This window comes from Numida meleagris, chromosome 4, assembly GCF_002078875.1.
Source record: "Numida meleagris isolate 19003 breed g44 Domestic line chromosome 4, NumMel1.0, whole genome shotgun sequence".
Taxonomy (NCBI): Eukaryota; Metazoa; Chordata; class Aves; order Galliformes; family Numididae; genus Numida; species Numida meleagris.
This window is the reverse complement of record NC_034412.1, coordinates 87738973-87761393: the sequence shown is the minus strand read 5'-3', so window position 1 is coordinate 87761393 and position 22421 is coordinate 87738973. Positions and strand designations below refer to the sequence as shown.

At 39.7% G+C, this 22421-nt stretch overlaps 1 long non-coding RNA gene across 2 annotated transcripts; it reads right to left on the bottom strand.

Moving 5' to 3' along the window:
• LOC110398697 lies at nucleotides 937–10049 on the bottom strand. Of its 2 annotated transcripts, none has more exons than XR_002438564.1 (4): nucleotides 9751–10049; nucleotides 7840–7981; nucleotides 7099–7192; nucleotides 937–1584 (listed from the first exon to the last, which is right to left on the bottom strand). It is a non-coding gene; the product is annotated as an uncharacterized LOC110398697 (long non-coding RNA). The 2 variants fall into 2 exon arrangements; XR_002438563.1 differs by lacking the exon at nucleotides 9751–10049 and adding an exon at nucleotides 8259–8338.

Below are 22421 nucleotides of genomic sequence, written 5' to 3'. Positions count from 1 at the left end.
AGAAACATACTTTGGTGCTCTGCAATTTGTTTAAAATTGAAAAATGTATGCCTCCTTTCAAGGATGCAGCCCGCGGCTTGATTACACTGAAGTCAGTAACCTCTGACTAAATGTCAAAGAGACGTGCTACAAGGCTAACACAGCTCTGAGAATGGCTGCCCACAACCAGTATGATTTTAGCTCTATTTCTTCTGAGTGGAGAGAAGGACTCTGTATGGATAAATTCATCTCACTGCTCATGATCTTCCCCTTTTTGTACGTGCCACCTCTTTCATGCACTAACCGAAAGTGGCAAGAAGTAAGAGACTTCATCCCAAGCCATGTGAGCGTTCCTATGATGTGAGAATGTGTATGTTCATATCCTTATGTCTGTTTGGGAAGTGCTTACCGCTGTGCACAAGGCCTGGTGAATGCAGTGAAGAAGTAGGAACCTCATCTAAGTGCCTTATATATTTAGTTGAAGTAGGACCATTGCCTTTTCTTTATTGTAAGAAAGCTTCTCATTCAATGTTAGAAGTAGTTGATTCTTTTCTGTTATAAATAGGAACTCCTACTTCCTCCCTCAGCTAATTTTTACCAGTGTGCCATTTGTTTTTCAGTTTTAGGGCCCAATTTTGTGTACCTGCCCAATGACATTACACGGCAGCATAACAACATGAGCTCTAATATGCAATAGTACTCTATTCATTGTGGCACAAACAAGATAAGAATCTGGCCTTAAAGTACAATTTAATCTTGACCTGGATGATTCATGCCTTTCAGATCTCAAAATGAGATTACTGCAAAGTGCTTTATAGTGGGCTGCCAAAAGGACTAATCCATTCCCTGAAGCTAATGCACAATAAAGGGACTTGATTGTTATCAGAGGTGGGTAGAGTGGGACCTGCCTACTCACTACTTGTCTGTCAGCATTTGCTGCTTTTTGGTGCCTAGAAAAGGTCTACAGTTCTGCTTTTAGCTTTTAAAGCTATTAACAGGCTAGAAATTGATGTTGCCAAGGACATCTGTAAATGTGCCTTAGGGACTTATAAATACTTCATAATATTGAATTGTTCCTGCTTTTGCTAGCCACAGAAATCCTATCAGACCTGTGAGTGTAACTTCCACCGACTCCTGTCAAACTGAACATGAAAACAAAATGGTGGAAATTGCCACACATTTCACTTGGACCATCTCTGCGAATAGCTCGCTATTAATAGGCAGGTAATGAGCTCCCTTTCAGACTAGAAGTCCTCCATCACTCTTTTATGATCAGATTGAAATTAATTTGAATTGGGTCTTCCCATATGAATTTTCTTCTTTCACTAAAAAATTAAAACCATTTATATCGTATTAAAGTTCTTCTCACATTTCAGATTTTTTCTTACAAATGGAGATCAAAACACAAGTTCAGTTCCCTAACTTTGTATCACATTTGCATGACTCCAGGCAGGTTTTGCAATCCACTTTACAGCCAATGCAGCAAAGGTATATTCATTCATGGCATGAATTGCCCAGAAATCCCTTCCTGCAAGTCCTGGAGTGCAGCAGTCATCCCCTCCTCCTCTTCGTGATAGCATAAGGCTGGGTGCATCTGAGAAAACACTTGGAAACAAGAAAAAATAATAATAGTGGAGGTACTTTCTGCAATACAAAAGACCAGTGCAGTGCTAGACACAGAAGCACAGAATGTAGGTAGAGATTTTGCAGATCTATTGCAGTGAGTGCATTTCCCCCACAGTGCACACAATGACTTTCTGGGAAGCTGAAATTAGTGTGCACTTTATCAGCCCATTTTCTTTAATAATGTCTTTTTTAATAGGAACAGCTGGATCCCAAGACAATCTCATCATCAATCAACGCTATCAACTGTGGTTATGACATTTAAGATGCTGATTGTTCCCTGCAGCTGCAGAGATTTTGACTTTGGAATTACAAGCCTAGTTTAAGGCATTCAAATTTGACACATTTGACAGAAGAAGATTGGTGAGATTTGCTATCATTTGCAGGATCTAGGGACAATAAATGGGTGCCAACTCTAGGACATATCTTCACCTCTGTTCCACTCAACAAGGTGCTTTCAACTGCACTCAAGCAATCAACTGACACCCTATAAGAAGCAACTCTGATCCTCATGCAGTCCAGAAGTTTGCTTATAAAGACAGGCGATGATGAGTATTAATGGTTACATTATCCTTCAGCGGAAAAATCTTAGCAATGATGTCTATTTACAATATATTCCCACAATTCAAAGCCAGTAAAAAAATATATATCTATTTTTATCTATTTCTTATATGTTTGAATTTAGGGAATTAAGAATATGCGGTCATATCACTGACAATGCCAAACACCCACATTTGTCTTTCACATTCAATGCTTTTTTTTTCTACTTTAGTGTTTAATTTGCCATATTTTATTTACTCAGTACACATCCTAAATTATTTTGATTATAATCTCCATTTCTAAGTCATTTTTAATCATAAATTACCTTGCTTCATGTATTAAATAAGGCTACTGTGGCACAAACTATAGAAGCCAGTATGTGAAGCCACATCATTTACTTCCAAATATAGATTTGTGGCTTATTAACACATTCTCTTTGAAAACAATTTAAAAGGATGTACTTTATTTATTTTCTTAATGTATGAAATTAGGGTTTGGATCATATCACAGACTTAAAAGAAAGTCCCAACAACAATTTGTCATTGTCTTCTCTTTAGTATTGATGAGGCTTCCTCTAAAAACCTTTATAACCTATATATATGTCAATATCCCATGACAGCAAAGCAGTGAAGACACACATAGCAAAGGATAAGTCATCTGCAACAATCTCTGGCTGGAACTGCACCAAGTTTGGGTGTCCCAGAAATAGCCAAACTCTTCCTATGAATCAAAGGACAAAGGAAAACACAACCTAGAGGAAATGGCAAAATACATGGTTGTGAAATGATCTATTGCCTCTCAGTCCAAGATGTTTGCTTTCTATAGTTGTTCTCATTGTCACTCATTCAAAGGAATTACAGTTATTATGGAGTAAATTCCTATCTCAAAGGCCTATGTGGTATTTAGGGATTTTAAAACATTTTGCCTTGTACAAGTATTTTGGAGTTGCTCTGTCTTCATGCTCTAAATATTTTCCAACGGAAACACGAGATCTCACAGAAGTGGAGGACTTGAGGCACTCTTGCATAAACCTATCAGCGTGGATGGATTTTTTCTTCTCTGTTACCTCTCACACAAGGCTTGGTGAAAAGAGTTCAGAAATACTTGAATGTAGGAAAAATATTGCCTTGAAATGAAAACAGAACTGAACCTTAGCTAGGCTAATAGAAACAGTATTTCTCAGTTCTTCCCTAAGTTTAACTAACAATAACTTTAAAAGCAAGCTTCTGGTCCTTGAAAACTTATGGCGTTCTCATGGCCTCTTCCGATGAAGCAATGGCAACAAACAAGACACAAGATTTTTCAGATAGTAGCACGTGTCCCAGGTATCAAGAAAACAGTATTGCCCCATTTTGTAATGTCTCGGACTAGTTGACTTTCTGTTGTTTCTTTTCAATAACTCCCAAAGAGATATCTCCAGTTTCCTAGCTATTTTTTTGCATCCTAGACACACTTATCTTCTCATATACCCTCCCACTTAGAACCTGTTTATTGTACAAGGATCTGTGCTTTCCCTGCTGAAATCCCCCCCACTTTCTGCAGACAGGATTTCCCCATAAGTAGTCTCTTTCCTGCCTCAGACTTAAAAGTTACCAAAGCTTAAAGAATTGCCATGTGTTGGCTGGGATGTAACTGTTTTTCACATGCATGTTTTTAGCTTGTGCCAAACCAGCACAACACAGCAGAGCTCAGAGCTGAGTTAAGGACAGTCATGTTACTCTCCACTCACTATAGGTTAAGCAAATGTATGCAATTACCAAGAAACTCTTAACCATATCATATCAGTCCTCAGGGAAGATATTGATGACCTACACATTACATTATAACTAAAGATTTGGACCAGCTTTTGTGCTTGCCTTGCAGTGGGGAGAAAGCCAGAACACTGAAATCATTGCAGCTCTTCGTGTAACTACTCCTCAGCCTGAGCAAGGGGTTCATCTCAGGGACTCCTACCAGTCATTATCATCAGTCTATTCAAAAGCAACCCGGTAACAAACAGTGTTTTTATAGATCTGGTTTTCTATTGAATTTCAATGTGTTGCCATCTGCTTGGCAGAATTTTACAGCTATGCAAACATATTTTGTATCTAAAAAGCATTTGTTTAATTTTTCACTGTCCTTGCACTTTAGAGTAGTAAAGATCACTTAATGACATCTGACATTTTTCCTGACAAAGAAGATTTAGCAACAACAGCTTTAGTTTGTGGACTTAAAAAAAAAGAATTTAAAAACAATCCAGCCTCTGTTTGTGTGCCTTGTATTTAAACTCTTTGGAGGTGATATTTACATGGTTGGAAATGAAGGAAACTTGTTTAATGACTACGGAAGGAACTTCAGAACATATCTTTCTTTAGGCCCAGGAAAATGCATCTTCAACAGAGCTATGAAGTATTTGAAGCTGTGCTGAACATCAGTGTTTCTGAGCTGTTCAATCCACTGGATCTCCACTGGATGTCCAGTTCAATATTGCCATTGGCAAGAACTAGAAGGCATACAAGATAAGTAAAAATATTCACAGAATGCAAGTTCAGCTCACATTTTCTTCTGCCTATGATAAAGCTATAATTATGCCTGTCCAATTATAAGAAAATCTTCCATAGCTAAGAACTGATATTAGCTTGAACAGCTTAATGACTTCTCTAGAGCTTGTCACTTAATAGCAGTTTCCAACAGACTGTGGAAGATACAGATCCCTTTTTTTGGAAGGCAGCAATAAAAAATTGTGTTGTAGCAGATTAAATTCTCCACACCAAGCCATGACCCAACTGTCTCCCAACCACCTGTGAAAGTAAAATGAGGTTCCACAATTGTAGCAATGTAGCTCCTAATGGTTTCAGGCTGATAAAACAGATCACCTCAAATAAAGTGCAAAATTGACTAGATACCCATTTTACAGTGTTTTTAGGTCAGATAAAAGTGATCTTTACATTTTTATTAGCAAACAACCCTACCTGCAGTAAATTCAAACAAATCTAAAGTTCATAAACTGCGGGTAACTTTAAATGGAAAACATTTATTCTATGGTAAAAAATATTAGGGATTCATACTTGTGCAAGTAGCTGTCAATCCATGGACAACTGTTCTCACCTTCTCTAATATCAGTAGCAATTCCCATTGAAATCATCCCACTGTGGCTGTCAGCATATTCATTCAGTCCCCAAACAGCTCAAACATACACAGAATAATCTCTTATATTTTCTGTACTTGTTTCCTAAGCATTTAGTTTATATTCTGGAAATACATTCATTTCCATCATACAAAAAATCTTGAAGTTGGAAAAATCAGAAGCATTTACTTGAAGTGGTTTAGATTTGTCCTTTGTACCCATACCCTTCAGTAGAGCAATAAAATGAATTTAGTTTCATGCAGAAGGATAACACAAAACCAATTTGACCATAAAGGCAACTGAAGTTAAACGGTAATCAAACCCTTGACTTACAAAGCAAGTATATCAAAGGTTTGAGATGCTCCTAAGGACAGAAAATATGCCTTACTTACTTGTACAACTGTGAGTTTCGTAAGTATTTTCTCAAGAGAATTTACACAGAAGTCTTAGCAATTAACTAAATATTCAAACAAATACAGTGATTTCAAAACTCGGGCAAATTCTAAACATTTATTAATTACACTGATGCACTTTAAGAGCTGATAGCATGTTTTACCTCCTTACAGCAGTTTCTGAAGTTAGCTAATCAGTAGTCATGCAAACCTCTAATTTGCTACATAAATAGAACTGCATTCACCCACTTCAGAGACTGCAAGGAAAAAGCAATGTTCTCAGAAAGTGGGTAGGTTGAAATGCTGCAACTCCCTCTCAAATAGTTTGAAATTCTGCCAGCTGGATGCATAAGATAACCTTGCATGACTTCATTTCTAGAAGTAGTAACTGTCTGATTTCTTTCCTTGCAACAAAGTCATCCAAACATAATGTATTTGCCAATTTTTCTAATGCAGAAATTAAAAAGAAAAAGAAAGCCAAAAACTTACATTCTGGGGAGGAAGAAAGGAAGTATTGCAAGAGACATGATTAAAGGCAGAGTGAGAATTTCAGAGACAGATGAAATTATGACTGTATTTCCTTGGGGGATTTCCTTCAGTAACAGATAAGTATGAAGTTTTATTTAGGGCCCAAATCACCACTGCCTAGCAATCTAAACATTTAGATAAAGTAAACACAAAATGCTACCATTTAAATGCGATGTTATTTTAAAGCTTCACAGATGGAAGCGATTCCACAAAATGTAAAAAACAATTTGGAAACAAAATCTGCTGTCTTTCATCCCCAAGTGAGAATTCATGCAGTCTCGCCCAAATGATGATGTACTATCTAACCAGAACATCTGATGCAGAGAGATGCCCTCTCCAAGTGTGAAAACTCACCTGCTTTAAGAACTTTTCCACAGTTTTTAAAGGAACTGAAACCACAAATCAAGAATCAGAAAGGGAAAAAGGTTCTCCTGTACTTGGTAATTAATGCAGAAAGAAAACCTAGTGCAGGACATTTACTTCAAGATTCTGCCAGAAATGCATCAGGTCTTCTGAATGACAGCTTGGAAGAAACCATTGTTTTCTGGCTCTGAGTAAATGAATGCACAGAGCACAGCTCCTCATAGCAGCTGGTGACATACAGCACCTCCTGCATGTGTGTTTGAGCCTCTGCCAAGTTTCTTGCTCAGTAAAACACTGAGGTTTGTGTCAGTACACCTGAACTTTGTCCTCACCTGGCAATTTTCCAGCTCACTACCCACCCGATCTGGAAGCCTTCCCTGAGTGTAGGACACGACAAAACATCATTTATTTCATAGTGTTTGGCTTTGTTGTAAACAGCTTTAAAATCTGTCCTAAACCCTAGCATGGTTTTGCAGGCTTATGCCAATACTCATGTTCACCTTCTTAGTTTTCCACGTGGTCAAGGTAGGGAGGGAAAGAGAGGGAGTCTTCTCATAACCCACTCACTTTTGGGTGTTTTCTGTACTTCTGAAGGCTGCCATCATCACAAACATCACTGTCTTTTCCCAGTCTCTCTGTGGTATTTCCCATGACAGAACACCTGCAAAGGAGGAGGCAAAAACCTGTAACACACCCACGATGGAGATGTTCCCATTACTGGCCCTTCTGAGGTCCATACTTTCCTTCCTGTTTGCACCTATCCCAAATAGAACCACAGAATCATAGAATGTTGAGTTGAACAGGACCATTAAAGGTCATCTAGTCCAACTCCCCTGCAGTGAACAGGGACACCTACAGCTCCATCAGGTGCACAGAGCCCCGTCCAGCCTGACCTTGAGCATCTCCAGGGACAGGGCATCCACCACATCTCTGGACAACCTGTTCCACTGCTTCGCCACTCTTATCGTAAAAAGCTTTTTTTCTTACATCCAGTCTAAATCTCCCCTCTTTTAGTTTGAAACCATTTCCCCTTGTCCTGTCACAAAAAACTCTGCTAATGAGTCTGTGTTCTTTCTTATATACTCCCTCTTGAATCTTTCTCATTCTTCAACCATAAAGTACACTTGCAGAAAGAGCACAATGCAGGCTAGTAAGCAGAATTTTGTGGCCATACTCTGGTGGGTTGCACACTTACAAAACCACTCCACTTCTCCTACAGAAAATAGCTGTTGCAATGAGCTCTGGTTTGAGGTGGCACAAAACCCCACAGAACTGAACCAGAAGCACCACCCTCACCCTCAGATGTACCAAGAAGTGCAGAATTGTTATTATGGCTGTATGAGCCTGGTTAGGTAGGTAAATGAGCCAGAAGTGTGTTTCCAGGGCTCGTCATTTCACAGTCCAGCACTAGCAGAGGCACTGCCTTCCCACTCCCAGAAGCACTTGGTACCTGAGAGAGACAGAAAAAAAATGTGAAGAAAAAGCCTTGCATCCCTCCCAGCCGTTCCCGATGTGTAACCATTCAGCTCAGTATAGAGGAGGTATTTCCGTGGTGGAAACAGCAGGACTGAGGCAAAAATAGGAAGTGGTCAGAACCAGGACCCGGACTTGGTGATCCATATGGGTCCCTTCCAACCTGAGATGTTCTACGATAAGCCACATCCACATCCTTATTGCTTTTAGCGATGTCCTGCTCTTATCAGAGCTGGTTTTTCTCTGCTCCTTACTTGTTACACTTTAGCAACAATTTCCACAGCATTAAGTGGCTTATGCCATCACTTCTGGAACAATGGAGCTTGCTTTGTTCAAATGTAGAGATATTTCTGTAAACTATTTATAGATCTGTATGTGAGTATAAATGGCTGTAAATAACCAGTGCCATAAACACAGCTGTGCCACATCACAGGCTGAAATCAAGGGCCTTCCTCTAACCAGCAGCCTGAAGTCAGTGCTTACAATTTCCTAAGTGCTTATGTTTATGACAGGCATATAACCAACCCACAGCCCCCAGATGCTTTTATTTTGGTGGTAGGCTAAATCACACCTGATTCTCAACATAATTCACGTTTTGGAAGAAGAATAAGTCAATACACATACATTAGCCCAAATAAATAACTTTTTTTCACTTGAATTAAATTGGAGAACAAAGAGAAGTCAATCAAAACTGCTTGTGAAAGGCACAGTATATTCAATCACTCTTTACTTAAATCAGGTGTAATACAAGCCACGCAACTCTCAAGGTCCTTATTTTTGTGAAAAAAAATTACCATGGGGAAATGACTGTAAAACACACTCTACAAAGAAGTGACTGGTCTCTCCTATATGAACATTCATTTTGACCTTTACCAGTACAACATATTGGCCATCCCGAGTTCTGAGATTTTTCCCCACCAAAACAATGAGCATACTATGGAGCAACACAATTTTAAACCATCACAGATCCAGGTGGCAGGAGGAAACAAGTCCCAGGCAGTGAAAAGACACTTCTCAAGCTGAAGATCAGTCTCATAATGAAGCCATATGTCATGTAGCAAAAGCATGTGGGGCAAAGATGTAGGGAATTATGAAGAGTATGTTTTAGCTTACTCCCCCACCCACCCCCCAAAAAAAAAGAAAAGGACCCTCCTGCCTACCATAGGCAGACATCAGCTGGGAGAGAGCACCGTGAAAGCAGTCTGAAGCATCACAGACATCCCTGAGCTTCACACACTTAGCTGTAGCTGTAGTTTCTGATTTCCCAGCACAGATGTTTTACAGACCACTTATTTTTCCCAGCCGTATTGATCAGGAGCTTCTTACATTTTTGCTCACATCTATTTTCTAAATGAATGTTACACCGTGACCTCACAGCTGTGCTGAATTCTGCAATGCCATTGTCTAATGGTTTGGGGATTTAGCAGAAAGCTTCATTTGGATAGCCACAGATACCCCATATCTTACAAGCTATAAAAGCGCTAGGGATAGCAACATCCATGATGCTGTCAGTGTTGGTGGTTCCGAGTGGATAAAATTCGGCATCCACTGAATGGCCATAGGGATAATCAAGAAAAAGACACCACAAATATCTTGAAAATTAGCAAATTCTATAGTAGGTGCACCCCAAAAAAAAAAAAAAAAAAAAAAAAAAACTTTTGCTGCTGGTTCAACATCACTGTGATTATTTAACCAAATTTAATTAGGTAGCAGAAGCAGATAAAGTGTGAGCAATATCTTACCCACCGTGGTATGCGCTGTGGCAGGTGCTGCCTTTGTACCCCTGAAGTTCAGAGGCTGCTATGTATTGTACAAAACTTGTCCTCATTATTGCAAAGTCCTAAGCTACAATGAGATAATCTAACTGAAACACGTATGTAATCCCTCCTGTTCTGCTCTTTTTCGTTGCCTTTTCAGTGTAGCTGCAGATGTGACTGCTGATGCTGCTAAAAGCACAAAATACATGCTCAGCAACACAGGGTGAATGTGCCCAGCCTTTCCCCATGCCCTCCCACAACCATTTGTTGACCTCTAGGAGGTGAGGAGACCCCCCTGGGGCAGGGAGGTATATGGGCCATGGAAAAAACTCCTGAAAATACCATGGCCTCCATTAGGAGGATTCTTATAGTGGTGATGGATCGATGGTTGGACTGGACGATCTCAGTGGTCTTTTCCAATCTTAATGATTCTACGATTCTTATCCAGAAAGCCCTATTTAAACTGTCCTTTCTACATTTGACTTCAAGGAGAACCATTTTGGGACAGAAGGAAGCATGCATTAATACTTATCTGAGAGAAAATCAGTAGACCAGAACCTTATTAACCAAAGTCAATGAAGCTGTGCATTTGTGAATGTGGCCTAGTCCTTACAAACAATACATTTTGCATCCAGATTGGTTTCATGCAGTTTGTCCTCCAGAAAGGATATTCTCATGTTTCTTCATTTACTCTGCTAACAAGTTTAACAAAGTATTTAGGAACACCATATAAAGAAAGAAAAATAAACAGTGTTGCACTCTCAGCTTAATGTGAAAAAGAGCTGTCCTCCTTTAAAGAAACAATTAAAATTCATCTGCCCACAGATAGAAAGCCCTAAACTAATTAAATGGTCTGCTTATCTCAGATTTGAAATTCAGGCTTCATCTTTCAAAGTGAAAGGTTTGCAGAGGGGAAGGGGGGGATGCATTATGACAACCTGTCAGGCATATATATGTGTTTGCATTAATCTTTGAATTTCTCCTGGAGAGACTGAGAAAGTTCAAATATTATGCACACAAGGCAGAAAGTAACCAGAAATGGCTATGATTTGTTCTTCTTCAACATGACCTTGTTCAAGTTCTCTTTGAGAGATAAGACTTTCCAGAGTCGCTCAACTCGTACTTACTTTATCTACTCTAATCCTGGAAACTGCATCATGAGGAATTTGAATATCAGGGTTTTTTTGATGGGAAATGCCTGAATATTTTTGTCCTACTATGAGAAGCAGGAGAACCAACACTGTGCATTTCGGCAGTGTTAAACAGAATCAAGGCCACAGTTCAGATGCACACAGAAAACACAAGGAATAAAGAGAGTTTTAGTAAGTATTAAAAAGGATACATTTCTCTTGCAGCTGGAAGATACTAAACTGTAAGCTATCTACAAGTGGTCTTTTATGGTCTTTTATTTCCTCAGAGGTGTCTCTGATGTCTGTCGCTGTCTGCTGACATGAGTAAATTGCTATAGTAGATAGACTTCAGCTTCCAATGTGGTATTAAAATTCCTGTGCTATTCGGGAGTGAGAGACTCCTTTAAGCAGCCTGAATAGTTCTTAACATCTTTTTCCTGTCCTCACGTCCCCCATCACTGGTTCAGCAATTGAATTGCCCTGCTGATAGAGAGATCAGCTCAATACACATAGCCAACATGAGCACGTATTGTTTGTTCAGACTTGAGCACCAATGTGGTGGAGGCCAATGAGAGAGCTGGTAGCAAGCCAGGGGCAATGAATATGTTGTATGAATCCATACAACAAGCTCACCACATATTTTTTTATTTTATTGTTTATTTTATTTATTATTGATATTCTTATTTTTTGTTATCTAATTATCCATTTATTTATTATCAGATTTTTATTTTTTGTTTTCTTGTTCTTCCTAACACCCTGATGACATACAATCAAATGCTAATATTGGCTAAATATACTGATTTATACTATATTTTCACCAAGTTCACAGTACTCTCTAAGTAGAAGAAATATGAGCAGATGTTACTTGGATTCATCAGTTAAGACACTTTGATAGTTAAATTGGTCAGAAACAGCCTGAAGTAACTTGCAGATTAAAAAACAAACAAATAAAAAACAAAACAAACAAACAAACAAACAAACAAAAAAACCCTAAAAATGAAATTCCCTACTGAAGTGACAACAGATTATAGACAAGCAGAAAATTACTACTTAGTCTATATCTAGCCAAGAGGCTCTGTGTTATGGTTTTGTGATTTTTTGTTGTCGGTGTTCCACATCATTACATCATGTAAGGTACGGGCAGTTAAAGAGTTAATCCCCCGGTTACTGCAAACTACCTTTTTTGGTGTGGCCCTCTGAGGGGGAGGGGAGGCGGTGCACGCCCCAGGGGTCTTTGCGTTGGGAGGGGGTGGTGAAGCCGCGTGGGAGACGCGGGGTCTGTTCTTCCCAGCCCGGCGGAGAAAGCACGTGGTCCTCCTGCAGTTTACTGTGTAAGATTTTCAGCCTGTAAACCCTCTATCATAATTCTATTAGCCTCATTTTGATATATTTAGTAAAATTAGTTGTTCCTCCTCAGATCGGTGCCGCTGTTTTTGTGTTAGATCCGTCTACGGGCCCCCCTCTTCCCTTTGGTTTTCCCAGGTTGCAGCTCCGCGGCTTCTCTGCCGCTTTAGCCGCCGGACCCCTCGGGGGGGGGGGGGCCGGCCCCTGCTCGCCGGCAATTTTTTTTTTTTCCTTCCTCTTTTCTCGTTTTTTTTTCTTTCGGGCCTGTCCCCCTTGTCACGGACGCAGACCCTTAGATAATACCGTGACACTATGGTAAATAAATATCTTTAAAGCTGTTACGTCTTCAGCAGTCAGAAGGATACAGGACTTCAGCATCTGAGGAAGTTTTACCTGGCATCCTCTCCAGGGAACTTCTCTTCCAAATCAGGCTTATAGCAAACTGACATTTCTAAGCTTGCTTAATAGTTGAGTAACATAGATATTAAAATAGTAAGCTGTAGTAAGGCAGATAAATAAGTCTAGAACAATACAGTGCTACTATTGCCACAAAATATCCATGGACAGGGGCTTGCAACCACCTTTATGTACTAAGAAGATACAAGTGGACATCCAGGTATACAAAATAGAAGTTATCAAAGAGAAAAGAGTGCACAAGCATAAATGGTCACAAGTGAAAGGCAAAAGCAAAAGTCAATGCACTACAGCAGAACAAATTCTCTAAGGAGATATCCTGGGGGAAAATCCATTAAGTTGCAAAAAATCCTCAAGAACGATGTTTAAGTGTTTATTAGCGAGGCTCCCACTCCTGCAGCAGCATGCACCCACTTCAAAGTATCTCATGCAAAATTATGGTGGAGTTATGCCCACTGGGAGAAGATACTTCAATTAGAGGTTACATTTATAATGTAATTAAATGCCTAATTTATTAAAAGAAATGCAAATCACATCAGTTACTTAGTGGCAGCAGAGGCACTTACAGCACACTATGCAACAGATTTGTTTTAATAATTAAACTATGCATACTCTTGGTAAAAGCAGTTTCAGAATGGCATGTTGCTCAGTGCTATATTGAGAAACACAATGAATACAAATAATAGGGAATGGGATGATAACATTTCCGTGAGAGAATTGGGACATGTTAAACAATGTATATTGCTTGGTTGCACGGGTTCTTTTTGCCTGTTTTTTTTAATGTTTTAACTTTTTATATCAACAATTAATTTAGTAATAATTCATTCAGAGTTGGCCCTGAGCAGCTATATCTTTTGTGCCCATTCCTCAGTAACCCTCCTGTGTGAAAATGAGCATCTGTTTGATAGGTATCACCCCAACTGCAAGATAAATTCAGATGATTTGCTGTAATTGAAAGTGCCATAACGTAATAGCAACAGACTGTATAGAGACAAGCAGCCCTAAAAAATGGTTAAAATATAAAATCATTTGTACGTACTAAATTGATATTCCATATGGTCCATCATGCTGCTTCTCCATAGGATGCTATTATTGCATTAGAGACACCCTGGAAACAAAGGCCAAGCTACACCAAAATCATTCAATATTAAAATGTGGTTTAACCAAAGGTGCATTGAGCATCATCTAGGAGCACCATTTACGCATTTTTCTCCTCATTTAATGGGGTCCTTTGAAATGAGTGGATGTGTCAACATGTTGGTGCCAAATTTCTGGAACAAGCAGGAAAAACAATCAAGCACTGAAACTGCACTCCCCATCAGCCCAGGGGTGAGGTTGTAGTGAAATTAAGACCTTGCCTTGTTCTAGAGCTCATCCCTTGTGAAGCATCTCTCCCCTCAGATCTCCACCTTTTCCTGTATGTCTGGGAGACAATCCTTCTGGGATTTAAGGTGTGTAGCTCAGTGACTGCCCATATGGAGCCAGGTGAAGTCAGCTGGACACTCTGATTTTGTAGAATTCTCTCTGCTTGGCTTGCTGTAATTTGGAGCCCAATTCTGCAGCCTGAAAAACAGAATAAGAGAACGTTCCTTAATGCTTTCAACTTTAATTTCCAACAGGCTTAGCCTCCTGTTTTTCCTCACTTGATTACTATTAGATGATTTAATAAGAACATAAATAACCTTCACCCAAAGATGAGAAGGTGTCCTGGTTAAAACCTTTCTTTTCCTTTGCATTCAGGCAGTCCCATATAAGGTAACTACCAAAATTCTCTTCTCCAGACAAAATGTGTCTTATTTAGGCCACGGTAAGAAATAATTTACAGCTGCCTTTTTCAAGAGCTCTATCAACTGTATATTTAATGCCTATTGAAATGTCAAGCTTTCATCCAGCACTGTATATGCACAGAGACCTGATCCAGCAGACTGGGTTTTTTTTTCTATTACTATCATTTGGCTATTTAGGATTCCAAGAAAGTTAATGCTTTTTATGAAAAAAAAAAAAGACCATGTTACTTATGTGCATACATTTACCTTACATGCAGTAGACTATTTTGTTTACATATTTTGACATGTTTCCAGTACAATAAGCAGAGAGATAATACTTACTGTAAGTGGGTTGTTTGTTTTTGGGTTTTTTTGTACTATTGGCATGTCATTGAACTCCTGTCAAGCAGCCCCCCTTTACATTGTAATATTATCATGTTCATCTCTAAACTGAGGATCACAAAACTGGCGTGAAGAAACATGGATCCTCCATTCCTAACACCCATTCATACACTCAGTTCAGACCAAGTCATTTTCAATATTCCATCAGGTCATATGCATTTTCTTAGCCCAAGGAGAGCAGTAGAAGTGATGTAATACAAAATGGAGATGAGGTGGTGGTACCTGCTTTCTTTGGATGAAAAGCAAATGTAGAGTTCTGTAAGACATACTGGTGCTCTGCTGTTACTATTGAGTAGTGCCTATTCTAAACTTATTTTACCTTGGTTAGGACCTTGCTGTTATGGACAGATAACTTTGTTGTTTTGAGAACAGTCTAAAATGTACATTAATTTTCTTCTTCATCTATAAAACACTTGAAGAGAATTACAACATCTGTTTGGAGAGAAACTGAAGCAGATCGCTTGTTGGCTTCCAGATGGAACTTAAATGTTTAGTTTGGAATACTGCAACGTGTGAGAAAAATTCCGGTGGCATACTACCACCAGAACACTTAAAATATTCCTCTGTTTAGTAGCCCGGCATCAGCCTTGGAAAACAACTCTACTGTTCTGAGAAAGCCCAAGAAAGCTGACCAAAAAAAAACCAAGGATGGTAGCTTCTGCGTCAAGATAAGAGTCAGAATGCAAACAAAAGTACTGAAAGGCACTCTTAAAAAAATTTTTACAAGAAACACCAAATTTGCTTGGTTCTTTTATGTGCCTCGCTCCAATAAAAAATAAACCACACTAAGGGGGAACAGTATCAATTAATTAGCCAAAGCTGTGGCACAAGGGGTGGATTCTCTGCCTCATTTCAGTGAACTGCAGCCAAAAGGCTCTGCCTTGTCTCATTTATCATTCTGGGGTGTGCATTCCCCTTCCACCCATGGGGTGCCATATGGTTGCATTATCTTCATGCTCAGTAGCTCTGCTACTGCTTTGGATCTTAGAAGTACAAATTACACCACTACTGTAACATCTCTAATGAAAAGAAGAAATACATCTCTGAAAAGTAAGACATAGAGCCAGGAAATAAAAGAAATGAGACAGACAGAAACTTATTTCCAAGCACACACTCAGCTACTGAAGGCAATGCCAGCAGGACAAATTATTCTCCCTAAAGGATTGCTACTAGTGAATCCCACTTAGCAGCTATGGGGCACCTAGGAAGGGTCACTTCCCTTGTCTTAACTCTAAATAAAACATCAGCCTAGCTCTCTAAATAGGAATTGAACATTTTCTCACTTCTACCTGAAAAGCACTTGTGTTATTTGGAACTCATCTTTGGAAATGGACCTGGCCAAAGTACTCCTGGAATCCACTGGAACATCAACATTAAATAATAATGCTGAAACTTCTGCTGCCAGCAACTTGTTACCTCAGCTCAAAGTTACAGTGCTCAAAGAGCACTGTCAGAAGTAGACACCATTAGTTGTTACAATGCTGGTAATACACCAAATGCTTTCATTCCACATTTAATTGAGCCAAACAGTAGGAATGGTCTCCACTAGTACTGTCAAATCAAAAGAATACTTTCTTTTTCTAGTTCAGTGGGATGTTTGGACTTGACATTGGTGAAGACAATATGTCTGCAAAGAGAAACTGACTGAGATGAATTGTTTCTCTATTATCCTCTAACGTTAAATGACAGGTGCAGATATGTCTCAAGAAACCAACTTTTTCTTACCCTAGTTTACATTTTAAAGGCATTTGGGGTTTGCATTTGTGAGTTTTTTTTGCTTCTCTTGCTATGTCAGTCGCCAGGTTTGGAAATAAAGTCTTTTAAATCACAGAATTCCTGGAAATGAGTTTCAGACTGGTGAATGCTGACTCACTGGCAGTTGAACACATATTCATAAGTACTTCAGTAACTTCTAGAGCCAGGGATTTCAGAAATAACCTTCTGTGCTACAGACCGTTGACAGGTAAAATCATGTGCCAGTTTAAGGTAAAATAGAGGATTTCATTATCCATCTAAACTGCATTTACTGTACTGATGATTTCAATGACTAGAAATATGAACAGTGTGTAACATACTTAGAAAGACTAACAACGTAATCTATAGGAATTATGTTTACATCTATTTTATGCAGCTCACACAACATTCTGGGTTCCCATACACATTAGGAGCATTACACACAGCCCACAAATGGCCCATCTGGCCTCTATTGCTGTCATATCAAACCACCCAAGCTGCACAAAGAACTGCCAAAGCTCTTTAGTCATACAAATGGTGGCTGGGACTACCATACAGATATTCCTGATGGACAATGACCCTGAGCTTGAGAGCCATTTGGAGGGCAAGGAATGTAAATCTCATGCTTGTTTAGCTTGGAGAAGGCTCTGGGGAGATCTCGTGGCAGACTTCCAGTACTTGAAGGGAGCTTATAAGCAGGCAGGGAACTGAGTTTTTACACAGTCTAATGGTGATAGGACAAGGCTTTATAACAAAAGAAGGGAAACAGGCTAGATGTTAGGAACAAATTCATTACACTGAGGGTTTTGCAGGAAGATAGATATCGTTTGACATAACTACAGCATTGTCACAGTGACTTTTCTTTTGCTGAGGGGTTCTGCTGTAACAGATGTTACTAGGAGCTGCTACGGACCCTGAACTGGAATTGGCTATCAGTGAGATACAGTGCGTGCTTTCCATTACTCAAAGGCTTAGAGCAACTATATGTTATAATGGGTTTTCACTCTTGCACTTCTCTCTCATCTTTAAATGATTCTGCAGTAGGGAGAAAGTCCATCAGAGACTTTGCTGAGCAGTACCCCAGTTCACGACTTGGAGCAGTAACTTCTTCCGGTTGGAAAGCCATCTCCTGCCAAGTGTACAGCTGGGCTTTCACCCCACAGACTGACAAACAGCAAAACGAAGGGGCTTCTGCAGACAATACACTTACATACTCAGCTGACAATTGCCTGCTTCCTCCTTCCCCTCCCTCACTTCCTAAAACTCATCCCTCTTAATGTTGTAACATTTATTTTGTCCATTTTGGAAGAATATTTCCCTCATTTCAAGAACTGGTTTGGCCAAACTGATGGTTCTCTTCAAGGTTTTCCTTTATTCAGTCTGAAGTTTGAAAAAGCGAATGACTCACACAGGTGAAAGCCTGAACAGTGGAACATGCAGGCAGGTAGAGGCGACCTTTAGCTTTTCTCTCCCTGGCTGCATTGTACTGACATGCTTGAGCTGGGAGAATTCAGATGATGTTCTTCACAATCTTCCCTTCTTCCCCCTGTGCTCCTTGCAAATAATTACTTTGTTAGGCAGCAGGGCGCAGTTTCACATTCCCTGGAGTAGGAATATCTGGATATCTCATAGCCCGTAATATAGCATATCCTATTCTATGAGGATTATCCTATTATTATATCCTTGATTATAGGAACTATCCTATTATAATTATATTAAATGATATCTAAAATCCTTTTATGTCAGATTACAATAAACATATTGTAGAGGATATCCTGTCCTATAATATTGGATCCTAGCTCACTTCAAGAAAACTGTTCCCTTGCTTCCACATTTCTCCTCCTGGCTTTCCTGTGCTGTAGAGCATCAGCACCCTTCCATATCCTGGGGACAAACATGTTCCTTCCTGGCATCTCCCAGATGTGCATTTTCCCTTAGAATTCACAGTTCCTTGGAGCTCAGAGAGGCTTTCCTCTAGACAGCTCATTTGCTTAGAAATGCTGAGTCAAGAGGAATGAAACAACCTGAGCATTTGGATTAAATTCAGCAATTAGTTCCAGCTCAAGGGAAAATTCACTAAAAATCAAATATCTTTTCAAATTTTGTCTTTAAAATGATGGTAAAATGTAGCTTTATTAAGAAGCAATAATAACCCCCTTGCATCCTCCCCCAAAAAATCAGATTTTTTCCCCATCTTTAAGGGAAAAACAATAACAACAAAACACCTCCAACTTTTCACTTGATTTATTCTTCCCACTCTTTTTTAGTTAGACCATAGAAATAAAAAATAAATAAATAAATTACTGTTCCTCCTATGGTGTTTTGTTCAGGAGGTAAAGTTCTCCGACTATCCCACTTACAGAAAACCTAAATCAAATACATGTATTGATAAGCCAAAAACAAACAAACAAACAAAAAACCTCCAAAGCAACCCTAAATCTAAAACTAGCTTAGTGTGGGCTGAGAGGAACAGAATTTTCCATTTGTTCAGATGAAGTAGGTGCAGTAATGAGGCTACTTTAAACCTGCAAGGCAAACGAATGTGCTTTAAAATTAAATGCTTTATCAGTTTCTATTTAATTACTAGAGAAAAAGCAGAGTAGTATTAAAATATCAGTGTATAACAGAGCTATTTTGATACTCCTTTTTATAAAATAGTGGAATTCTCCTAGTCAAATGTATTTCATTAAAACAGTATTGCTAGTTGCCAGGCACCTAACACAGGTGATATGGTTAACACTTTAGCAAATAGCATGGAATAGTACTTACATACCAAATAACTCTTAGACTGTTTTTCAAGTGTGCAGAAGAAAAAAATATGATGCATGGCAGGACTGCAGCAAAGCACAAGGAACCCTGCCAGCTCAGCACAGGTGCAAGTTGCCCCACTATCCTTCCTTCTTTCTGGAAGTGTCAGAGGGAGATGCTCCAAAAGAACTTCTGTTGCTCATATTCTCCCTCAATCTGCACGATATGCAAGGATCTCACAGCCTGTAACCTAGCCGGTGTCCTCACAGGGTATGAAACAACTCTCACATCTCTTTATAGAGGAATAAAGAAGATATATGAGGCATAGGCTGCTGGGTGAGGGAAGCTGCATGCTACGTATAGCAAAGAAGGAAATATTTTAGGAAAACCTTTTATCATAGAATCATTTGAGTTGGAAGGGATCCTTAAAGGTCATCTGGTCCAACTCCCCAGAAATGAACAAGGGCACCAGCAGCTAAATGTCATGCCCCTCACAGAAGACTGAACTCTGGTTGGGAAGAGTTTCTTCTGGGAATGTTGCTCCTAGCACAACACTTCAGTGTGGACATTGAAAAGCACCAAAGTGAACTGACACTCAAACAATCAAGACTTTTCGTTGCACTGGATCTGTAAACGATACGGAAGCTTTAGGAACCTGAAGCAGTAAGAGAACGGAAGGACTCATTCATATCAACACTCAGCCTGTTCCTAAAGCTCCTGTTTAAGCATTTGTTCACCTAGATTCTTGCCTCTAACATAAGAGGTGCTGCATTAATTTGCAATGCCATCTGAGAACTCTTTCAGGAACTTTTCTGAGACTATTAAAAGAGCTCCCAAATCCACACATTACAATGAGAGAGGGTTTTGCTTGGTGTACTGCATTTTAAAAGTGTGCTCTCATCTCAAACCTTTCTTCACAACAATTTCACAGGGAATCATTGCTATAGCAATGACCCAAGTCTGGCTGTGTTAGCTTCTTAAGTCCTGCACTTCTTGCTGACAGACACTGTGGTCTTCACTGGCTCCCTATAAAATAGGGCTGCCAAAAGAGTGGGGTGAGAGGAAGTTTCCCTGACCACAGTGTTCTCCTCTCTAAAGGGTGAGGACCATTTCTCACCCACTGGGATCCCTGCCCAGCATTCACATGGATTTTGCTGCAAGCATCAGTTTGCCAAAGTAACACGCAGTGGCTGCTGTGCTTTTTTGGCAGGGACTGGGAATATTTTACAGTGACACAGAGCACATACAGCTTAGCTGGGGCCACTTAGTGGAGACCCTTCTCAAAATGCTGCAAAAGACAAAACCTGGTGTGTGTGGGGAGTTTTACATGGAGTGGACCAGGATGAGTGGAGAAAAGGAGGGAGGGAAATTACAGAGATCATTTCTTCCAAATGACCACTTGTGAAAGCTCCAGCAGCAATGGTTATCTCTTTGGGCTAGATCAAATGAATAGACAGCACCCTTTGGGGATTTGAACTGTATGACCCAAATGTAACTACTATACCCAATTATTCTTCATACTGATTTGACTACTTCATTTCTAACAGTACAAGTTGAGCAGAGATGTTTGCTTGTTCTCCTCCAACAAGTTTCACAGCTGAAGTTTTTCGCTGCATACATTATCCCTGTGTTTACTTCCTGATGATCCATTATTTTCAACTACTGACTTCCCTAGATTTCTCACTGAGATAAGGCAGGCTCCCCCAGTAGCATCTCAAATGGGATCTCAATAAACCGAAAATTAGAGTAAGCACAGCAGGAGCTGAGCATCTAAAAGCTACTTCAGTGCTCAGTACTGATTCCAGAGCACAAAATCTTCTCTCCATGGTCAGCACACTTCTGTTCGCAGAGGTATAAGCACCAACTTTAGGCAGTCACAGCCCTCTGCTTTGTATTATGAAATTAAAAGAAGAATTTACGAACCCACAACTTCTTTTTTGCCATTATTCTAGTCTGTTGCCATCCACAGCTTCCCAAATAGTGCCTGTTTCTCTTGAAATCAATTTGTGAAAAAAATCAATTACAATTCAAAGTCAAGGAAATTTAAATACATTTTGGATGGCACTTCAGTGTCATACAGTAGAGTATTCAAATACTCTTTGAGGATTGCAACACTGTGATACCCAAAGCACCTGTAACTAGGAAAGTAGCTACTGCTAAGTACCCTTGCATGAAGTTAATATTTAGATTTATTACAAGAAACTATGTAGTCTGTGTTCTCCTGTTATTGACTTTAATAGCAGACTTAAGCCAGTGCCGTTGAAGATTTCATCCACTGCATCTCTTTAGAGCAACGCTGCAGCATAGAGGCACAGATCATTTCACAGTGCCCAAACACATTTACAGTTGAGAGAGCCCACTAGGAAAATCTATGCCTGCTCTGGAATCTGGCTGGAAACTGCAAGTTTTCATTCCAAAAGCAGCAGAACTGATCTGCCCGGCTAGCACAGCTGGGCTACTTTGAGGACCAAGGCAAGGATGCACCCATGGTACCTCACTGACATGGACACGTCTCCACAGAGCACTGCACAAGGGTGCAATATGAAAATATGTTTAACCTCATCTAATATCAAGGTATCCAGGAAAAAAAAAAAAAAAGGAAAAAGTGATAGCGTTTTCTTTCCCATATCTTCATAGATAACTTGTTGGAAGAAAGGAAATTGAATTCTCCACTGGGAAACTCTTGACCCCTAAGACTAACAGAGTTAGTGCTTTGTTTCTAAATAAAGCTGAATTATGATTAAATTAAGTGCCTAACCAAACAGAAATATCATGTGCTCACGTAGAAATACAGAAATAACATGCACCCAGTAGCTCCCTGGGTGCTGTGGGAAATATGAATTAAGGCACATCAGCTCCACTGCCTGGTGCTCCAGGAGGAGCAACAAAGAGTGGTTGAACTGTGTCTGTCTCAAAAGTGAAGTGAACAAACTCCAAGTGCCCGTTTTTACCTGTAGCCACCTCAACCCTGCCCTCTGCTTTTCCAGGACAACCCTGACCTGCTGCTCCTGGCAGTCATCTCTTCCTGTCACACAGGCCTGATTTCTGCTGCCCTTGTACACCACATTTTACCACTCAAAGGTTTGGAGTCAACCACAACATTTTGCAGATCACCATTTTGG